The 22,289-nt window shown below is 37.3% G+C and overlaps 1 long non-coding RNA gene across 3 annotated transcripts in view; it reads left to right on the forward strand.

The window, feature by feature from the left end:
• LOC125961834 (uncharacterized) overlaps positions 1 to 22,289 on the forward strand; it is a 92,371-nt gene that overhangs the window by 54,431 nt on the left and 15,651 nt on the right. For 2 of the 3 annotated variants that reach the window (XR_007472901.1, XR_007472900.1), the window contains exons 3-5: positions 5,773 to 5,826; positions 8,621 to 8,726; positions 18,374 to 18,846. This is a non-coding gene — a long non-coding RNA (uncharacterized LOC125961834). Of the gene's footprint in view, positions 1 to 5,772; positions 5,827 to 8,620; positions 8,727 to 18,373; positions 18,847 to 22,289 lie in introns of those variants that run through there. The other variant, XR_007472899.1, reaches the window with a different exon arrangement.

The raw sequence follows: 22,289 nt of genomic DNA on the forward strand, positions 1-22,289 counted from the left end.
ATGTCACCTGCAAACAGTGACACTTTTACTTCTTGCCAAATTTGTATTCCTTTTATTTGTTTTTCTTCTCTGATGGCTCTGGCTAGGACTTCCAAAACTATGTTGAATAATAGTGGCAAGAGTGGTCATCCTTGTCTTGTTCCTGATCTTAGAGGAAATGTTTTCAGTTTTTCACCGTTGAGAATGATGTTTGCTGTGGGTTTGTTATATATGGCCTTTATTATGTTGAGGTAGGTTCCCTCTATGCCCACTTTCCAGAGAGTTTTTCATCATAAATTGGTGTTGAATTTTGTCAAAAGCTTTTTCTGCATCTATTGAGATGATCATATGGTTTTTATTCTTCAACTTGTTAACATGGTATATCACATTGGTTGATTTGCATATTTTGAATAATTCTTGTATCCCTTGGATAAATCCCACTCCCACTTGATCATGGTGTATGATCCTTTTAATGTGTTGTTTGATTCTGTTTGCTAGTATATTGTTGAGGATTTTTGCATCTATGTTCATCAGTGATATTGGTCTGTAATTTTCTTTTTCTGTAGTATGTTTGTCTGGTTTTGGTATCAGGTTGATGGTGGCCTCGTAGAATGAGTTTGGGAGTGCTTCTTCCTCTGCAAGTTTTTGGAAGAGTTTGAGAAATATAGGTGTTAGCTCTTCTCTAAATGTTGGGTAGAATTCACCTGTGAAGCCATCTGGTCGTGGACTTTGGTTTGTTGGAAGATTTTTAGTCACATTTTCAATTTCAGCACTTGTGTTTGGTCTGTTCATGTTTTCTATTTCTTCCTGGTTCAGTCTTGGAAGGTTATACCTTTCTAAGAATTTGTCTATTTCTTCCAGGTTGTCCTTGGCATAAAATTGCTTGTAGTAGTCTCTTATGATGTTTTGTATTTCTGCAGTGTCCATTGTAACTTTTCCTTTTTCATTTCTAATTTCATTGATTTGGGTCCTCTCCCTCTTTTTCTTGATGCATCTGGCTAAAGGTTTATCAATTTTGTTTGTCCTCTCAAAGAACCAGCTTTTTGTTTTATTATCTTTGCTATTGTTTTCTCTGTTTCTATTGCATTTATTTCTTCAGTTCCTTTTGATGTAAGTTTAGGTTTTTTATTTGAGATTTTTCTTGTTCCTTGAGGTAGGATTGTATTGCTACAAACTTCCCTCTTAGAACTGTTTTTGCTGCATCCTCTAGGTTTTAGATCATCATGTTTTTGTTGTGATTTGTCTCTAGGTATTTTTTGATTTCCTCTTTGATTTTTTCAGTTATTTCTTGGTTATTTAGTAACATATTGTTTAGCCTCCAAGTGTTTGTGTTTTTTTACTTTTTTCCCCTGTTATTTATTTCTAATCTCATAGTGTTTTGATCAGAAAAGATGCTTGATATGATTGCAATTTTCTTAAATTTACTGAGGCTTGATTTGTGACCCAAGATGTAATCTATCCCGGAGAATGTTCCATGTACACTTGAGAAGAATTTAATCTGCTGTTTTGGGATGGAATGTCCTATAAATATCAATTAAATCTTTCTGATCTATTGTGTCATTTAAAGCTTGTGTTTCTTTATTAATTTTCTGTCTGGAAGATCTGTCCATTCCTGTAAGTGAAATGTTAAAGTCACCCACTATTATTGTGTTACTGTCGATTTCCTCTTTTATGGCTGTTAGCATTTGCCTTATGTATTGACCTGCTTCTATGTTAGGTGCATATATATTTATAATTGTAATATCTTCTTCTTGGATTGATCCCTTGATCATTACATAGTGTCCTTCCTTATCTCTTGTAACATTCTTTATTTTAAAGTCTGTTTTGTCTGATATGAGTATTGCTACTCCAGGTTTCTTTTGATTTCCATTTGCATGAAATATCTTTCTCCATCCCCTCACTTTCAGTCTGTATGTGTCCTTAGGTCTTAAATGGGTCTCTTGTAGACAGCATATATATGGGTCTTGTTTTTGTATCCATTCAGCGAGACTGTGTCTTTTGGTTGGAGCATTTAATCCATTCACATTTAAGGTAATTATTGATACGTATGTTCCTATTACAATTTTCTTAATTGTTTTTGGTTTGCTTTTGTAGGTCCTTTTTTTCTGTGTGTTTCCCACTTAGAGAAGTTCCTTTAGCATTTGTTGTAGGGCTGGTTTGGTGGTGCTGAATTTTCTTAGCTTTTGCTTGTGTGTAAAGTTTTTGATTTCTCCATCGAATCTGAATGAGATCCTTGCTGGTAGAGTAATCTTGGTTGTAGGTTCTTCCCTTTCATCACTTTAAATATATCATGCCATTCCCTTCTAGATTCTAGAGTCTCTGCTGAGAAATCAGCTGTTAACCTTATGGAAGTTCCCTTGTATGTTATTTGTTGTTTTTCTCTTGTTACTTTTAATAACTTTCCTTTGTCTTTAATTTTTGTCAGTTTGATTACTGTGTGTCTCAGCATGTTTCTCCTTGGGTTTATCCTGCCTGGGACTCTCTTCACTTCCTGTATTTGGATAGTTATTTCCTCTCCCATGTTAGGGTATTTTTTGACTATAATCTCTTCAAATATTTTCTCGGGTCCTTTCTCTCTCTTCTCCTTCTGGGACCCCTATAATGAGAATGTTGGTACGTTTAATGTTGTCCCAGTGGTCTCTTAGGCTGTCTTAATTTCTTTTCATTGTTTTTTCTTTATTCTGTTCCATTGCTGTGAATTCCACCATTCTGTGTTCCAGGTCACTTATCCATGCCTCTGACTCAGTTATTCTGCTATTGATTCCTTCTAGTGTATTTTTCATTTCAGTTATTGTATTGTCCATCTGTTTTTTTGTTCTTTAATTATTCTAGGTGTTTGTACTTTAATTCTTCTAGGTCTTTTTTCAACAATTCTTACATCTTCTTGATCTTTGCCTCCATTCTTTTTGAGGTCCTGGATCATCTTCACTATCGTTATTCTGAAATCTTTTTCTGGAAGTTGCCTAGCTCCACTTCATTTAGTTGTTTTTCTCGGGTTTCATTTTGTTCCTTCATCTGGTACTTAGTTCTCTGCCTTTTCATTTTGTCTGTCTTTCTGTGAGTGTGGTTTTCGTTCCACAGGCTGAAAGATTGTAGTTCTTCTTGCTTCTGGTGTCTGCCCTCTGGTGGATAAGGCTATCTAAGAGGCTTGTGGAAGTTTCCTGTTGTGAGAGACTGGTGGTGGGTATAGCTGGTTGTTCCTCTGATGGGCAGGGCTCAGTAAAACTTTAATCTGCTTGTCTGCTGTTGGATCGGGCTGAGTTCCCTCCCTGTTGGGTTTCTGGCTTCAGGTGACCTAGTGCTGGAGGCTACACGCTCTTTGGTTGGGCTAATGGTGGACTCCGGGAGGGCTCATGCCAAGGAGTACTTCCCAGAACTTCTGCTGCCAGTGTCCTTGTCCCCGTGGTGAGCCACAGCCACCCCTGCCTCTGCAGGAAACCCTCCAACACTAGCAAGTAGGTCTGGTTCAGTCTCCTATAGGGTCACTACTCCTTCCCCCTGGGTCCTGATGCACACACTACTTTGTGTGTGCCCTCCAAGAGTGGAGCCACTGTTTCTCTCAGTCCTGTTGAAGTCTGCAATCAAATCCCTCTAGACTTCAAAGTCTGATATTTTGGGAACTCCTCCTCCCATTGCCAGACCCCCAGTTTGGGAAGCCTCACATGGGGCTCAGAACCCTCATTCCAGTGGGTTGACTTCTGTGGTATAATTGTTCTCCAGTTTGTGAGTCACTCACCCAGCAGTTATGGGATTTGATTTTATTGTCATTGTGCCCATCCTACCGTCTCACTGCAGCTTCTCCTTTGTCTTTGGATGTGGGGTGTCTTTTTTGGTGAGTTCCAGTGTCTTCCTGTTGATGACTGTTCAGCATTTAGTTGTGATTTTGGTGCTCTTGCAAGAGGGAGTGAGTGCATGTCCTTCTACTCCACCATCTGGAACCAATCTGGGCAACTATTGCTTTAATTGTTAAAAAAGAAAAATTCAGCAATCAAAAGACAACATAATGGAAATACATTGAAAATGCATATTTATTTAATAAAGAAGTAATTATATAATTATTTGAACATTCAAATTGTTACATACTTAATGTGAAGGTATTAATAACAATATAGTACTGACTACATTTTTAAGGCATCCAATAAGCCACTGTTGTTTAGTTTTATTATTGCATCTTAACTACAAGGTGAGTAATAATAGTATTCTCAATGTTAATATGTGGAAATTGAGATTTATATGAATTAACTCACCTAGATAACAAATAGAAGATCAAGCACATGAATTCATGATGATATAGATCTGATTCTATTTCATATGCTTGGAACCAGATGGACAAGAAAGTGATTGAAGTTATTTTGAGATCTCAAAAAAAAGTTTTGCATAATTAATTAAGTTATCCTTATTATTTATATGCATTTTTATATTTCATTGTAACGTATTACCATCACCCAAGACACAACTTCAAATTTGCAACCTTGAAATATGGTCTTTTGGTGACTGGTGCCAATATTTTGAAATTTAGCATCTTGAGAATCTGTGGGAGAGTAATGACTTTAATTTTCCATAGAATCAACAGATTTCTTTGGTCAACCAACATAAATACTGAAATTTGCAAATTTCTTGTAGGCTAGATCTAGCATATATTTTCTTCTCATTCGAGAAATACAAAGAGGAAGTGACTGAAATTTTTGCTTTTATAAATTCTGCCTATGGTATGCAGAAATTCTATGTGGCAATAGTAGTTTCAGTTGTGACCTCCCATGCTTTGATATTTTAGACTGGAGTATATCTTTTGGAGCCTCGGTTAGAAATCTGAAACCCTCATTATTTCTGCATTTGTTAAACTATGTCTTTTGTTCCACTTGCAGACCAAGTAGTTGGCTTTGATAAAACTTGATCTACATTCAGAGATCTGCTCTGATCTTGGCTTTCTAAATGGTTCATCCTGGGGCACCCTAGAATGTTTGAGAAGATACTTTTAACCGGCTTCTTTTTTTTTCCTTTTAGCTTGGCTGTTTTCATTTATATACCTGAAACTTTTGAAGTTTACATTTGCTCTAAGACTGAAAAAGTTTTGAAAAGCTTTGTATTCATGTATTTGGCATGATTTTCATGAATTAATGCTCTTATTTCAAATGTATAATTTTATTTAATAATTTCTTATATATAGAGAGAGAGATCTAGATAAATCTATATCTGCATATATGTGTGTCCATGTCTTATAAAGAGAATTTGCTGTCTTAAAACAGAAATACTGGGTATGTTTTACCTATGTTTACTCACAATGTTTTGTCAAGATCAGAATTTAAAAGTGATACTTCTGTATCTGTTCTCTTTGAAAATATGTTCATTGAGGGATGTAGCCTGAGGGCATCTTGAAAACACAGTTTATTTTAGGATTCCACATATAAGCAATTCATGGAACTAAAAAATAAACTATAGTGTTATTTTTGTATTCTCAAGCCACTTTCTGCATCTCAACTTTTAATTTATTGGCATTCATGAGATTAAATTAGTGATGCTAAATCATGCCTTAAACACACACACACACACACACACACACACACACACACACACTATATTTACATCATTCTTCTGTGTCTTTATATCTACTATGCATTCCACTAAAGCACCTAGAGGATAAAAATTGAAATTACTTTTCCTAAATTGTCTATCCAGCTTGCATTCTACTTTCCCAACTCTTTTGGACATTTTCAATATTTTTCAGATTCCCACCAGTACCTTGAACCCAATATGTGTCAAGTGAAATTCTTCTCTTTCTCTCTCTTTTTTAAGTGTGATCCCAGAAGTCTCACCAAGAGATGGTGTTGATTCTTCTCAGTGCAAGAGGTAAGTTGATTTCCCATGGAGTTCTCCTGTATAAATCAATATTAGGGTCTACTTGGCACCTTTTGAATTTCCTTCTTTGGTTTTGGTAACAGGAACCTACCTGAATACAATTTACTTAGACTTACATGTAGAGGTGTTTATGAAAATAGACCAGTCAGATCTCATGCTCTGAGGAACATAACTGTCCAATGATACTAGTTGCTGCCCCTGTGGATTCACCACTGCACTAACACTGAGACCATATATTCTATGTCCTGTTCCTAGCCAATGACCGAGCACAGAGGAAGTCCTAAGGTGGACCCATTTCAGTGAAAAGCAGGGCTCTTCCAAGACACAACTTTGTCTTGAGAGCACTCAGCTACCCAACCCCAGCATTCTTCAAATTGTACTGTAATCTGCGACATGTCCTACAATAACCTTCATTCCAATCACCATTTTCTTACACGAGATTGATATTTATATCATAAGCTGAAGATTCTTTCCCCTTTCTTCTGCTGCCCCTCCATCCCACTTTCATCTCTAATCCCATATTGACTTCAGCATCTTGGAGAACCCACACTAATGTAAATGGAAAATAGAATAGTTCAAGAAAACTGGTGGTAAAGTGAGGATTTGAGATTGATTCACTATCTACTGTGCTGGTGAAAAGTACATCATTCTGACTAGTTTTGGGGCATAGACAGTTCCAAACACAAGATGATTACCCACTAACTAAATATTTCCCTGTTTAAGATGCAGGGAAATAAACTTGTGGAGGGAAATATCCTTGAAGTTGTAAGTGATTCTGGCGTTTGTAAGATATGGTGGGAACTATGACTATAAATAGAGCAGAGTTGTTTGTTACTGCTAATCTGTATTGACTCTTTGTGGAGGGATAATGAGAAACAAAGGGCAATTAGCAAGCAGTTAGAGACCTCTTTAGTAACTTACAAAACAGCCCTTACCTCCAACAGTAAAGGCTGAGCAGTATACCAAAGATCTGTCAGAGTGGAGATCAAGAGATATTTGAATACCCTGACAAGGCAGATCTTAACACCTTTGAACCTGAAAGTAGGGATGGAACTTCTGGAGGAATGTCTGAGAATATGACTCTGCAGACTCCTGAACACTATGAGTTTAAAGAGATGTCCCACATTTTTTCATCCAAAGCTAGCACTTCTCCTTTTGGAAGACGTTGCAAAAGCTTGTCTACCATAAGGGACTTGTGACCTTTCAGTAGCTTCCAATACCACTTTTGCTGGCCCACAAGCTGAGGACTACTTTAAATCTCAGCATAACTTGGCTAAGGATGTACAAGGTCTGATAAAAGAGAAAAGAGATTACATATTGGAGAAATTGCAAAAATAGCTAGTGAGTACAAGAAGGAGTCAAGGAAGCAACCCTGGAATTGGATTTTAATGGTGTTGATCAAGGAGTCTGGAGTTTAAGACTGGCTAAGTCATGACCCATTGACTTGGAAACACAATTTCTGGCTTTAGAATGGCTTTCTAAAGACATGGATAAATCACCACCTTGGAGGCAAACTCTGAATGGACAGAATGCTGTCCTTCCAGATGTAGTGTTTGCACTAAATCAGAGCACATGCTTTATATGGCACCATGTCCCCAGTAGTTCCAGGAAAATTGGGACGATCAGTAGGTGTACAGAAAAGTCACCATAATGGTAGGAGTAATCAATCTTGATCAGTAAGAGGGATTAGGGCTGTTTTTACAATATGCAGTCAAGGAGGAAACCATATGGAACACAGGTGACATACTTGAACACCCCTTGATACTCCCTGGACCCATGGTAATAGTGTCCAAACATACTCTGAAGACTTGGCCTAAGAGCTGTCTAATTGACAAGAGCTCAGAACCTCAGAAATGAAAGTTTGAGTCACCTTGTCAAGATGAAGTGATGGTGCGAAACAAGGCTTTGTGAATAGTTCCATTTTTCTGCAGTGTCACAGCTTTCCAAGCAAAGATTACTAGAAATCTGTGTAAAGCAGGGGTCTCCAACCCCCGGGCCATGGACTGGTATTGGTCCGCAGCTGTTAGGAACCAGGCCTCACAGCAGGAGCGAAGCTTCATCTGCTCTTCCCATCTCCCCATCTCCCCATCGCTCGCATTACTGCCTGACCCCCCCCCCCCCATGCGTGGAAAAATGGTCCTCCACGAAACCGGTCCCTAGTGCCAAAAAGGTTGGGGATCACTGGAAGGATAATTGGATGGTAAACAGGCTTTGGGAATTACAGATTATGCATTGCTCAAGTGCCATTTGCTTGCATTCTAATGTAATAAATCTGGACTCCACTTTTTTATCTCCCCCAGAGCAGAGCCATTTGATTACAGTTAGAAGCAGCATAAAGGGGACTTGTTTATGCTGTACAGTCCAAGTCTCTCATCTCTTTCTCTCTCTCTCTCAGTTGCTCCACCTCTCAGAGAGGAGGAACATCAGAAGTGTCAGCCACCCTACATAAGCTCCAAGTCTCATCCTTTCAAAGTTCCTTTCCTGTAGTGCAACTTCTGCACATTCAGATGATCTCTGGTCCATTTTATCAGGTCAGTTGTATTTAGAACTGGTACTGGAGAAAGGGCAAGGATGAGTACCAGTTGTAGCCCTGAGACCACTTGCAAAGAGAGGGACTGTTATTCATCTCACTAACCTTCCGCTTTTAAGGTTCTCTTTGGGAAGATAAGCCCATAGGAACCATGGTGGAGCTGAGCCACCAAGCATCATGGAGAAATGGATATATGTAGCACAGGGATGGACTGGGGTAACCTTAGAAACATGACACTCAGATCTCCTATTACAGGGATCATGATTGACTGATGGCTCCAGTTACTGTTACCAGCACAGGACAGAGCCTGGTGTGGCCAAGAAAGCGGGCCATTCCTGTGAATACAAGACTGCCCCAACAGGTGAGTTTGGCTCTAGGATGCCCCATTGGCTTTGCCAAACCTTTCTTGGAACTGCAATGTAGTCTGAGACTCTTCTTATTCATTCTACCTTCCTTTCCTCTGTCCTTCCATGGATATCAGATCTACATCATGTTTTGAAGGTTCTCCTTTCTTTCTCAAGCTCCTAGGTGTTAACAGATCTCTTGCAAGTCTGATCCCTTCTTACCATCTGCTTTCCACAAATGCAAAATTACTCAGAGTATAAATTTATGGAGCAGCTCCAGGGAATCCAACATGATCTTCTCTTATGCACCTGATGGCACTCAGGAAACATTTCTTAAACACTTTCTGAGTGAACATTTGTGGGAGTGTGCATGAGGCCAAAGATTAGCAGCCATCATTTATTGCTCTTGCTACATTACTATATTTTCATCTTTTGTACTAAGTAAATGTAGCCAGCCTGTATGGACAGAGGCAAGAAAAAGAAGGACTCTTTATTTTAACAGTGAGTGAAGATAGCAGTTGACTCTATAGATGGATGCTGAGAGTTGTATTCTATAAAGGAAAGAAGATTGACCCGTGTGGGCAATCATTTGTCACTTAGTAGCATAATGCAGAAACATTTCCCTATAAATAAATGTACACATAAGTGTAGTATTGTCAATCAATCTGGTTTTTTCTTGTTTTTAGAAAGCATAAGGGATTTTCCCTCTGATTTGGTTGAGAAGAAAAGGAAAACGAAAGAAGGCAAAATAAAAACCCCAAACAGTTACTAAGCAGTTTGCAGTGACTGTTTAATATTACTATGGAACAAATTATTTGGGGGGAGCTTGTAATCTACTCTGGGAATTTGTTCATAGATACATAACATACTCATGTATCTCATGCTGCTGTTTACACTGAGTAAGCTATTGATTAGAACCTCCAAAATTCTCTCAAGTTTGGATACTCATTGGTGTCACATGGGGAGTTTTAAAAATACCCATGCCTCAACCACACCTCTAGAGACTCTGCCTCAATTTCTCTGGATGAGTCTAGGCATTAGTATTTTTAAAACTTTCTTGGATGTTTCTAAAATGCAATTAGGATTAAAACAATTGGTAACATGTAAAAGAGAGAGAGAGAGAGAGGGAGAGAGAGAGAAAGAGAGAGAGAGAGAGAAACTGAATATTCCATCCATTTTCTAGATCAGTGGAAAGTTGTATATTCACCTGAACTGTTTGCAGAGGTGACAGTAGCAATTATGTTGCACTAGGAAGGGTTCAGAGGCATTTCCTTGTCATGTTATTTCTTCATCGACTAGTTCACGTTACACTTTATCTCAGTCTAAAGACCCATGCCATCTCCTTTAATTGACTACATTCAAAGCCTCAGTGTTGGTCTCACTGTAACTCTGTCAGGGTCTTTCAGCCTAGATTACTCATGGTTACAGGCTTTAAAAATTATGGCTTTTATTCATATCCTTTGAAACCATATTCTTAAGTGGTTAGTAATTTTATTTATACTTTTTTAAACTTCTCTTTTTCAATGAAAGAAGTATCGCATTGTGTGTCAAAAGAAATTTATGGAAATAAACCTGACCAAATAGTAAGTCAATGCTCTGGATTAGACCGCAGGGCCCATTCTGCTACTAACTCACTGAGGCATGAGGCTAGGGTATGGCTTTGATGCCCTTCACGGCCTCTTTGGATTAATCCTTAGCCTTAATGCCTTAAGACTCAGTGAGGTGCAACATACCAATTCCCACATGTCCCGTTTCCCTTAGTGATGGGTTAGTTTTTGATTCATCATTTCTGCAAGTATCGTGTCAAATGGGTCGATAAAACATCAATGTTAGGACAGTTCATGTCCCGGTGGTCAGCTAGTGCCCACATGCTGAGAATTAAGTGGCGAATCACTACACAAATGTCCCAAGACATAAGAATTAGGCTGTATCGACAGGTTTCTCAGATGAAGCAAAACAATAATTTCTCACCTGCTACATTCCATTGCTGGATTGCTCAGTCATTGCATAGAGACTTCTGCTAACAATTAATACAGTCATAAAAAAGGGAAAATAACAGGGGGAAACATGCACACAAACTGAAAGCAGATATCTGCATGCTGTTGTCCCACAAGTTTAGATCAACCCCACGTCTGCCTGGAAACTTGTAAATAGCATTCATAAGTGATGTTATCATATAAAGTGTGGTGGGGAAATCACAATGGTGCCTATTTGTACATTCTGGAATTAATATCTATGTGCAGATAAGAGAACAATTAAAATACACGAAACAAATGTACACAGGGGAAGGTAAGAACTGAACATGATCCAAATATGTCATACTGTGGAAACCTTAGGGAAATAAAGTTTTTTGGGATACTGGCAGACAGCATAGCTGCTGGAACCAGGATTTTGAAGTCTTGCAGCTTGGAAATAATGCTTTCAGTTAATAAGGGTGTGTGGGTGGAATTAAACACACCACTCCCACTACTGTAGTCAGAATTATGTGCCTCATTTCCATGCACGGTCCTGAAAATAATTCTTGCAACTTCTTTTACGAGAATACTTTTGAACAAACCATGGTAGCATCAAATGATATCAAGATAAAACTTCTGTTGCTACGTGCTCATCCTCTTACATTATAAATAGGTTTAGATATACACACAGGCATCAGGAACACTCCAGTGTGTTCCAAGAGAACAGACTTTAGCCAAGTGAATCAATTTTAATTTTAGACCCAATGAACATCCTTTGAAGACTGCCGAGGTTATTAAAAGGCAACAATACTACAACAAGCGGTGTTTTCACAAACTAGTGTTTCCTGGTTTTAGGAATGTGTTGTGCAACAATGTAGATACAAGGCCAGATATAGTCTAAGTGATTTAAATCTTTTGTTTATGTATTTCACAATATAGGGCAGCAGACTTAGGTGTGTGTGTGGGGGACAAGTCTCACATTTGAGGCACAATTAAATGCACATGTAGTTTTTTTTTTTAACATCTTTATTGGAGTATAATTGCTTTACATTGTGGTATTAGTTTCTGCTGCATAACAAAGTGGATCAGCGATGTGTATATTTATATCCCCATATCCCCTCCTTCTTGCTTCTCCCTCCCACACTCCCTATCCCACCCCTCTAGGTGGTCACAAAGCGCCTAGCTGATCTCCCTGTGCTATGCGGCTGCTTCCCACTAGCTATCTATTTTACATTTGGTAGTGCATGTATGTAAATGCCACTCTCTCACTTCATCCCAGCTTACCCTTCCCCCTCCCCGCGTCCTCAAGTCCATTCTCTACGTCTGTGTCTTCTTCCTGTCCTGCCCCTAGGTTTTTCAGAACCTTTTTTTTTTTTTAGATTCCATATATATGTTAGCATACGGTATTTGTTTTTCTCTTTCTGACCTACTTCACTCTGTGCACTATTCAGTGTACTTTGATTTATAACAGAGTAGATTTCAAAATCAAAAAGTTTATATTATCAAATGTGTGTGTTTCTGTGTGTGTGTGTGTTGGAGAAAAGGGAGCTCAGGTTTGTTTTAAGAAGTCTGGTATTTCTTCACAAATAAATTCCAGTGAAATTAAATCACATGATAAGTTTTATAGATAGTTTTAAAAGAAAATAAAAAAAATTAAACACAAGGCAATTTCTAGACACAGTTTCCAAATACCCAAAGACATGCATTTTCTTTTGAGAGAGATAAACCAAATGGATTAAGCTCATTGAATAGTGTAAGGACAAAAGTTTCTGTCACAAATTGCTTTAAAACAATACTTTCCCATGTTCACTTAACTTTGTAAAATTGTTAATAAGTAAATAAGAATAGTACCACTCTCAGTAGTGAAAAGACATTTTTAGATGCCCCTTGGTAAGGGGCGCCATCAGAAAAACTAACAAGAAGAAAAAAATAAAACCAAATATATTACCCCTATAATAAATCATTTTCTTCTGTGATCTTCGTTCTGTAGCAACTGATGATTAATAATAAATTGTTTTGTATGCCATCATGAGAAATACAACTTTCTCACATTCTAACAAGTCTTATTTGACTTAAAATGGAAATTTTATTATACTGGCATGTGGTATGGCCTTCAACAGACCATTAGTAGAGCTGTATTTGTAATTTAAAAATATTTCTGTTAGTAATGGAAGGGCCATAAATATTTGTTTTCAGTCAAGAAAGAGGGCAGTTAGTCACCATAAGAGAAAGAATGACACATTGAAAGAAGATTTAATTCTGTAACACCTATAGGACTTGTATGAAAATCATTATCCCCCAGCTTCTTGCTGGGAAGATTTGGAGAAAAGACTTTTTGACTGTGATATTTTCTATTCTCCTGTTATTCTCAGGGTTGATAATTCTAAATAGAGGAGAGTGCTCCTTCTACCAACGACAAAACTGTGACAAAGGTGACGTGCCACCTGGTCTACATAGAGGTACACGGAGTTGCCACTCACCTGTTCTTCCTCCATCCCTGTTATGCCCTTTCTCAGCCCTGCTCCCTAAGCAGAATTGTCTCTGAAACATAAATTCATTCATCCTTCCAGGGACTAAAGGTCACTTCTCCTCTGGGCTTTTGAGATTTTAAGAAATGCACTTAGCCTATTTGGCTTAAACTAAAACCTCAAAGTGACTTTCAGAAATAAAGGGAGTGTCCAAGTGAGTGTGTATATGTGTGTGTGTGTGTGTTTGTGTGTGTGTGTATGTGTGTATGTATGTATGCATGTGTTATTTTGGGCACATTGGAAAGTTCTCTTGAGATGTAACACGCAGTATGGAGATTACACACTATTCTGTCTCTTTAGGAGGATAGTCCTATCTTTGCGAGGTCCTCAGAGATCAAAACTGTTTCACATTCACACTATATTTTGCATCCACATCATTAGAAAACCATAACACAAATAAATCTTTAACTATTCGTAAGTGTTCTTCAAGATTTCCTTATACTAATTAAGATCTCACAGTTGTTCCGACAGTTACTCTTTTCCAGGGCAACTTGTATATTTCACGTGCTCAGTATTGATTTTTCTTTTTTTTTTTTTTTTTTTGTGGTACACGGGCCTCTCACTGTTGTGGCGTCTCCCGTTGCGGAGCACAGGCTCTGGACGCGCAGGCTCAGCGGCCATGGCTCACGGGCCCAGCCGCTCCGCAGCATGTGGGGTCTTCACGGACCGGGGCACAAACCCGTGTCCCCTGCATAGACAGGCAGACTCTCAACCACTGCGCCACCAGGGAAGCCCCTGATTTTTCTTTTTTTATTAGATACGTGATGTGACTGCATGTTATGCTACATTTGGCTGATATCATCCCAAGATGTGTTCATGGGGTCCACCCTCCTGATTGCATAAGGAAACCAAAATTCAGTGATAAATCAGCTTTGATAATAAAGAACACAAAGAAAAATGATAAATACAAGTATTATTGGCTTTAGTAGTTGGTCTAATATTGGGAGCTGATCATGTCATAATAAAAATAGAAGTTAAGAATCATTAACTGTTGCAGTAACCGGGGTACCTAAAACCCCTCTATAAGGGGAAACTGCTCTATAAGATGCTCTATAAGCAGCTGCTTTATAAGATGGAAACAGACATTCAGAATCCACAGTATATTCCTTGTCTTCAGGTGCATCCTTATCTAAAAAAGAATCCCTAAAGATTAAGAAGGACAAATTCTATATTTGATTTCGAAGCCTGTTTTGAGATGTGTGCATTAATGGCTCCTTTTGAAATAAGATCATCTACTCCCTCCCCTCCATTGCTTCTTTTAATCTTTCAAGCTCTTACCATATACTATTTTAACCAGTGGGTGAATGTAGAGGTATAGGAAATATGCATATGATATTACCTTCATAAATTCACCAATCTTGTGCAAAATAGGGTGCATAAGCAAATAATTTTATTACAAAGTGACAATTTCTTCCAGAGGAGTAGTAAAAGGTCCTCTGAAAGCATGAAAAGGAAGATATTCTATGATATTTCAGTTGATTTTTGAAGGATCAGTAAGAATTTTTACAAGCAGAGGTAGAGATAGGACAAGTCAGGCAAATCACGTAGATATCACGTTTCAAAAGCTGTAAGAACTTCATGTGGCTGGAGAATAAAGGTGAATAACAAGGGGCAGAAAAAAAGTGGTTAAAGGTAACCATGATGAGATAGGTAAGAGTCTAGATTGAACAAACCATGTCTGTGTACAAAAGTAGTTTGGACCTCACCTTACATACAAGAAAGGGTTTTAAAACATATTTGTCATATTTGTGTCTCGTGGATGTGCGTAGATGGGTAGAGGATTAGATGGGAAGAGAGGAATAGAACAATCAGTTTTGATTGAGTTGAGAACCTTACTCCTGTTTTCATGTGTGAGACTCAGCCTTGAAAGAAACTAAGTAGCAGACTGTCAGATTTGTATTGATCAAATGTGAAAGCATGCGAGATCTGCATACCCTTTGGAGGGCTGGCTGACACTGTGTCTGCCTTGCACATGGTAGAGAGTGTACAGCCAAAATATTGAGTGATTCTCATTCCTTGTGGTTCATTAAGATAAGACAAAAAGGGGTGAGACTCACATTTTCAGCTCCACATCTCTAATAGAGAAATGTCAATGGCTGGTGGCAAATTGGAATGACAAAAGATTACCCCTTTTTTTTGTATTTCCAATGGAGATGCAGCGTATGATAAAAGTGTGTGTATAATCTAGTGTCAAAATCCAGAAAAATAATTCCAGACCCAGTTTAGTGATATTGTCTACAATTCTCTATGTTAGTCTGACATAAAGATTCTTTCTAGTGTCAGGGGGAGTGTCTCATGAAAAATTATAATACGTGTAATATAGAATCATCTAAAAGAAGAGGCACACTACTTCGCTGATTATTTGAAGGGATGTTTCATAAATAGACAATTTAATAGGAATGAACAAAACTCCAGTGGCTATTTGAATTATAATATTTTCTTTTAGGGTGGAAATAGTTTAGTACGGTATGTGGCTGGCCAAGACATTGCACCTGAACTGAGTGTGTAAGCCTCTAAGTCAACTAATTCCAAAAAGGAAAAGCAGCAATATATTATTCATTCATTCATTCACTTATTTTCTACTTCCTCAGAATTGCCATTTTAAATAGCTTTACAAAGCACTGTGGATACAAAGTTAATAAAAATAATGACTCCACTCTTGAGGAATTTTCAGACTAGCAGAGATAAAACATAGACATGCAAACAATAGACTGTAACACAATGCAGCAAGTACAATGGAAAGATGGAAACAATTCTGTCTAGGATCCTCCAGGAAGGGTTCACAGAAGTGATATCAGAATTCTGTCTTGAAGTGTGGATGGCAGTGAGCCAGGTTTAAAGGGGAAAGTCATGCTAACAAAGAAATTACAGCTAAAAAATGTAACTAAGAAACATATTTTTAAAATCTTAAGGTATAATAGAATGACACTTTCAAAAACAACGATAAACAGTAGGTAACGGATACATCTGAAATCAGTAAGCAGCTTGGAGCTCTGTCTTTTCAGGCCATGCTGGATAGTCTACTGCATTTTGCCAAAATCAATAAGAAAGTAAAATCTTTCATTTCATTCAGTGGTAAAATTTCTCCTCCTTAATGCCATGATTTTCTTCCATCATACACTCATTTTTAATAGCAGCATCAATAGAAACACTGTTTTGGATATAATTATATAAAAACACAATATTGAGAGCCTGCCAATTATATATTTAAAATTTTAGTTTAATGGAAAATAATTACTGGACTTCGAATTTCATCTCTTGAATTAGATTCTTAATGTTGTTTCTTAACAAGCATACAAATTCAAGCAACCTATTTACTGTGTTCTTAGAACCTTAATTTAGTAATGTTTAGAAAGGAGGTAATTTCCCTGAAATGGAAGAGACAAATGCTCACTGGATCATGCTTTACATTGAAAATGTAAAATGCTATAAATGTGAATGTGGCATTATTATAATAATGATTATCTGTGATATCAATGCTTGTCTATTGAGGTAGAAGTAGAATGAATGTCCTGTTAATGAGAAATATATTCTGCTTAGCTTTGCCTTTTGGAAGAGAATGGGGGACTCTTAAGCAAAACTATCTATTTTCTTATCTTAGGCCTACTAATTACTAGTCATGTGACAATCAGCTTACCTTTCTGAATCTCAGTGTTTCTCATATGTAAATTGTCAGCGGAAATAGCTAACACCTATACATGTAATATCTTTGCATTTACAATATGATTTTGCATATAATAGTTGGGTAATTTACAACAAGCATATTAAGTTAGCAATTGTATAATCCCCATGTTTCTGTATTAAAAACTGAACCTCAAAAAAAGTGTATCACTTGTTGGAAGCCACAGTTTAACAGCTCAGGGAGAAGAATTTTTACTTCTCTCATTTGTTCTTATATCTTAGGTTCTTTTTTTTTTAACATCTTTATTGGAGTATAACTGCTTTACAATGGTGTGTTAGTTTCTGCTGTATAACAAAGTGGATCAGCTATACATATACATATATCCCCATATATGGGGGATCTTGCCTCTCCCTCCCACCCTCCCTATCCCACCCTCTAGGTGGTCACAAAGCACCGAGCTGATCTTCCTGTGCTATGCGGCTGCTTCCCACTAGCTATCTATTTTACATTTGGTGGTGTATATATGTTCATGCCACTCTCTTAGGTTCTTTTTAAATACCATGTAGTTGCCTTACTGAATTCTAGTTGCACTACATTTCTTCAGGGCTGTGAGGAGGACCAAATGAAATAATATATTGAGTCTAATTAAATTAATGCCTATGCATAAGGCACTGTTACTGTTTTCACATTAGAAAATGATATACTTGTGCTTATTTCCATGTATATATGAGACTTTTCATATTCACTTTAAATTATATGGTTAATATTTTATTCCCCCAAATTATAATATAAAATAAATGTTATTCTGGAATTTTTATGCTGATGATTTTTTGTAAGTATAGAAGATTTTAATTCTATTCCAGATACATAAGATAAGGCAGCAATGCCTTGCTAGTTTGAGTGTTTTAGGAAAGAAAAAGCCCATTCAAACCACAGTTCCTCCTAGTTCACACACTTAGGCTCTGTTTGCTTAGGTTTCATTATAAGCTATGGCATCCTCAAAGAATTAGCTGGGCGCAAGGAAGAAATCTTCATTCCCTGAGAATAATCAACTGAATCACCCTGGGATAGGAAAACAGGAGTGAAACAAGGATTTGAGTACTTTCAAGCCCAGTATTAGATTTGAGGACCCTTGTCTGCCTACACTAAGGGATTTTAAACAAAAATGTATCCATTTACCTTAAGAAGTACAAAGTTTATTTAAGAGCCCCTGATTTCTTTAGAATACGATATGAGTCTCGGCATTGAACAGAAACGTGATTTTGCAACATGTGTCCATATGTGGTTCACATACTCCACATGTGTTCTGTCAGTGGGTCCTGTGACCTCGCTGTGGATCACATGTGTTTTACATATGCTTTGTATGGTTCACATCTGTTTTAAACATTTTTTTTTCCTGACAGTAGACACTCTTGTTATATTACCATTTGCTATAATAATTAAATTCAAGGAACTGAACTTGAGAGCGTTTGTGGGGGAGGGCATTTGTTAGTTTTGATTTATATTTGGTGCTGTATTCAGTGATACCCATTATAACTGCTTATCGTATCTCTTCGTAGGCATACTGTTGCTGCGTTTAACCTCACTGAAGCCAGACTAATCCAGAGATGTTCTTAGCTTCCTGTGACTCATATGAAGGTTATCATTTTAGAAGAGACCTTGAAAACATACTCTGGATTTAGGGGGGAAAAAAAACTCTGACATTTCCAAGAGGAAAAGCTTTTTTTAAGTTTTATATTGTAGATGCAGAGCTTAAAGCATTTAAACACATACAGCAAGCAATATAATATGAATCATGTAACAAAAGTTAAATTTAAGTGAAAACCTTGTGTGGTATGTTGCAGTCACAAAAGAAGATACAAAATTAATGTGGACACCTGCTTGTTTTACTTGTATCAGGAGAAAATAAAATTAATTGTCATTTAATGAATTGCTTTCTGTTGTAGCACACTTAATTATCTCTTCCTGTAACCCCAAGAAGTATCTTTTCAAACTCACAGCTGTATCTGAATAGGGGCTACCAACTAAAGAGGTAAGCAATACTTTTTAATAATTACAGTGTATTTGTTTTCATCTGTCTTTACGGAACATTGTAAAATTAGACACCTGCCCCTTGAATAAAGCAATACCGAGCTTAATGAAGTCTGAGAAGCAGTGACTCTATTTTGTATCTTTTCTTGATGTGTGGATGTAATGCTCATTAGTGTTAATAGTTCTTGGAAATAAATGAAGAATATTGGATTGAGGCTACCTTCTCCAAACACTAAGTAGGAACCTGTTGCCCCCCAGCCAACAAGGTACCTAATGCTCAGTTGGCCAAATGTTAAAAGAGATTTGGTGCTGTAGGCAATTAAATCCATAGTCTGCCCCTGTGGACCAGGCAGCCATAAATAAGCATTTTAAAAGAATCTCAGCCTTTAATGAAGAACAGGGGAATTTTGATCAGTAATCAGAAACAGGTTTGGAGGTACAGGGACAGTGGCATGCGTATTTTGATTTGGTGCATAGAACATGCCTTGTTTTAGAAACATTCCAAAGAATGGATCCCAGTGTACTAGTAAATGTTCAGTGGGTTTTGAAAAGTTGAAGAATTTAGAGTCAGCCATCTAGAGTAGAAAGAGGAATCCTTAATTAAAAATAAATGGTATAGAATGAAATGAGACAAAGAACAGGTACACCAGAAAAAAGGAAAATGTATGAAATACGAAGTGTAGCAATTCTAATGCTTGCAGGTGCTGCATATGAATGTGTGTATATATTTAGAAAGAACTTTTAAATAAAAACGAAAACATGCTTTTATCTTATAGTTTGTAATAACAAGCACATTAATGCAGTGTATGAAATCAACCCAGCTAATGAGGCATCAGAATTCTCAGGAGGAAACACAGTTCCATTCCCATATAGTTAAATGTACTTAAAACATACTAGAAAAACATTAAAAGCAAAGGTAGGTCAGAGGAAAAAAGTAAGAACTGGTAATGGAAGAAACACATTTAGACGGACAAAATGTATGTAGTTTAAAATACTTCATCTTGTAGTGTGTAGTTTAAAATACTTCATTCATACTTCACTTACTATTCTAACTAAACTGAATAGTCAAAACTTGTCATTTTTTTCCTTCTGCTTGGAGTCAGTAATCACTCCATACATCTTATTGTGTTTGAGATTGAAATTCAATGAGCTGTGGATTCAGAGATACAATGTAAGGCAAACAATGTCTAAATGTGGAGAGGTGGTGGAAAGTGGTACCAAGAATTGGTAAGGCTGTCCCTTTGCTTCACACCATGCAGCTGCCCATCATACTTTCAGAGATGATCTCTTATAACTCTATTGATGCCTTGTTGGATGGGGTGGACATAAAGGTATTTCTGTTATTTATCATCATGCTAACTTGTACGAGACAAATGACCAGCAGTATGTTGTCAATGTATGAAAGTCATGGGCACATCCAAAACATCATGACAATGATGAGTCTACCCCTTGGATCTTATTCCCAGAGTAACCAAATCTTGACAGTGTACCTCACTGCTTCCTTGATACTCCCACTAAGTATCTAATAGTCATCTCACATTTAAACAAATTCACAGTGAGATTTCTGATTCTCTCTGATTCCCCAAACCCCACCCATCCCACAATTTTGCCAGCTCATTAAAGTCAACTCCATCCTCCCTTATACTCATACCAAAAACACTGCAGTTGTCCATAACCTCCTTGTTTCTCTCAAACCCATATCCAGTCTATGAACAAACACCCTTGTTTCTGTCCCTAAGGACTGTATACTCAGAATACAAATTCTTTTACCATCTTAATCATTGCTATCCTCATCCAAGATATTATCATTTCTTGCCTGGATTATTGCAACAGCCTTCTAATTGCATTGGCTCTTGCCCTCTTTCAATCTATTTGCAACACATCAAAGACACTTTTTGTAAACCATGTTTGATGATATTTCTCTACTCCAGTTCTTCAATGCTCTCAATGCGCTGAGAGTAAAAGCCACATTTCTTACAAAAGCCTGCATGATCCCATGTCTTGGAGCTTCACAATCATTCTTCTTTCCTCATTTTGCTCTAGACATACTGGCTTCTGCAATGCCCTACACACCAAGCATGACTTTGCTACAGGGTATTTGCACTTACTGTTATTTTTCCTTCAAACACTCAGGGCTCAAATACGCCCATGGATTATTCACTCTCTTCCTGTAGGTCTCTTCTCAAATGTTAACTCATTGGAAAACTGACACTCCCTAACTTTTGCAGTTTTTCTTTGTAGCATGTAACTTCACCTGATACAGCATTCATACATCCACAGTACCTACCATAGTTTCAGGCACATAGTATTTATTCAGTAAACTTTTATCAAATGAGTTAATTCCCTCATCACAAGTGGAGAAAAATAAAGCCCTGGAAATCTTATCAAGTCTCAGCTTGTCACAGAAAACTACAGACTAAAGAGGTAGAAAGTAGTGTCCATACAACACAACATCAAAGAGAAGAGCTTTAGCTATTTGTTCTCAGGACTGTCCAGAGGCTGTTGAAGGACACTCAGTGGAAAAACAGACATCAGACATTCTTCACACGCTTCCTCTGTGCTAGTGATTTTTTTTCCTGAACACATAGAAGATTCAAACTTTATGAGGTAAAGACTACCGTCATCTCCTTTTCAATAGTGACCAAGGACTTCCAAGGTACAGAAATATTAAATAACTTGTCCAAGGCACTTGGTCAGAAAGTGTCAGAGTTGGCATTGAAACTAAGGCAAGCAGGCTTAGGACCTTCTCTCTTAAATACTGTGATATATTTCATTGAACACTTTTGTGGTCAAGAGGACTCACACATTTCTCACTTCTGACTTAATAGAATTTCTGGACTTTCAAATCTAAGTAATTCGGAAATTATTGTGACTCTGCCCGCTAGGCCCTGGCACCACCCAGGATTCTGTAACGCTGTAAAACTCACAATATGTGATGGGACAGACACCTCTATATCTTTTTTTCTTATTGAAGTACATTTGATTTACAATGTTGTGTTAGTTTCAGGTGTATAGCAAAGTGATTCAGTTATACATATATCTATATCTATATCTATCTATATATATATATTTTAGATTCTTTTCCCTTATAGGTTATTACAAAATATTGAGTAGAGTTTCCTGTGTTATACAGTAGATCCTTTTTGGTAATCTATTTTACATATAGTAGTGTGTATATATTAATCCCAAACTCCTAATTTATCTCTCCTCCCAATGCTAAATAGATCAAGTCATGGACAGTCAACTTTAAAAAGATATTATTCTCAATAGGATGATTATACCCTTAGGCTATGAGCTTAAATGTCTTTGCGTAATCCATTTGTTGTAGAGTAAGACCAGGCCCATTTGTAAAGTTTTGACTTTAACCACTTTCAAATTAGAACTATTGCATTTCGAGAAATTCTGTGATTTACATCTTATACATTTTATAAGCCCAATAGAATA

Source organism: Orcinus orca, chromosome 17 (assembly GCF_937001465.1).
Source record: "Orcinus orca chromosome 17, mOrcOrc1.1, whole genome shotgun sequence".
NCBI classification, from domain to species: Eukaryota; Metazoa; Chordata; class Mammalia; order Artiodactyla; family Delphinidae; genus Orcinus; species Orcinus orca.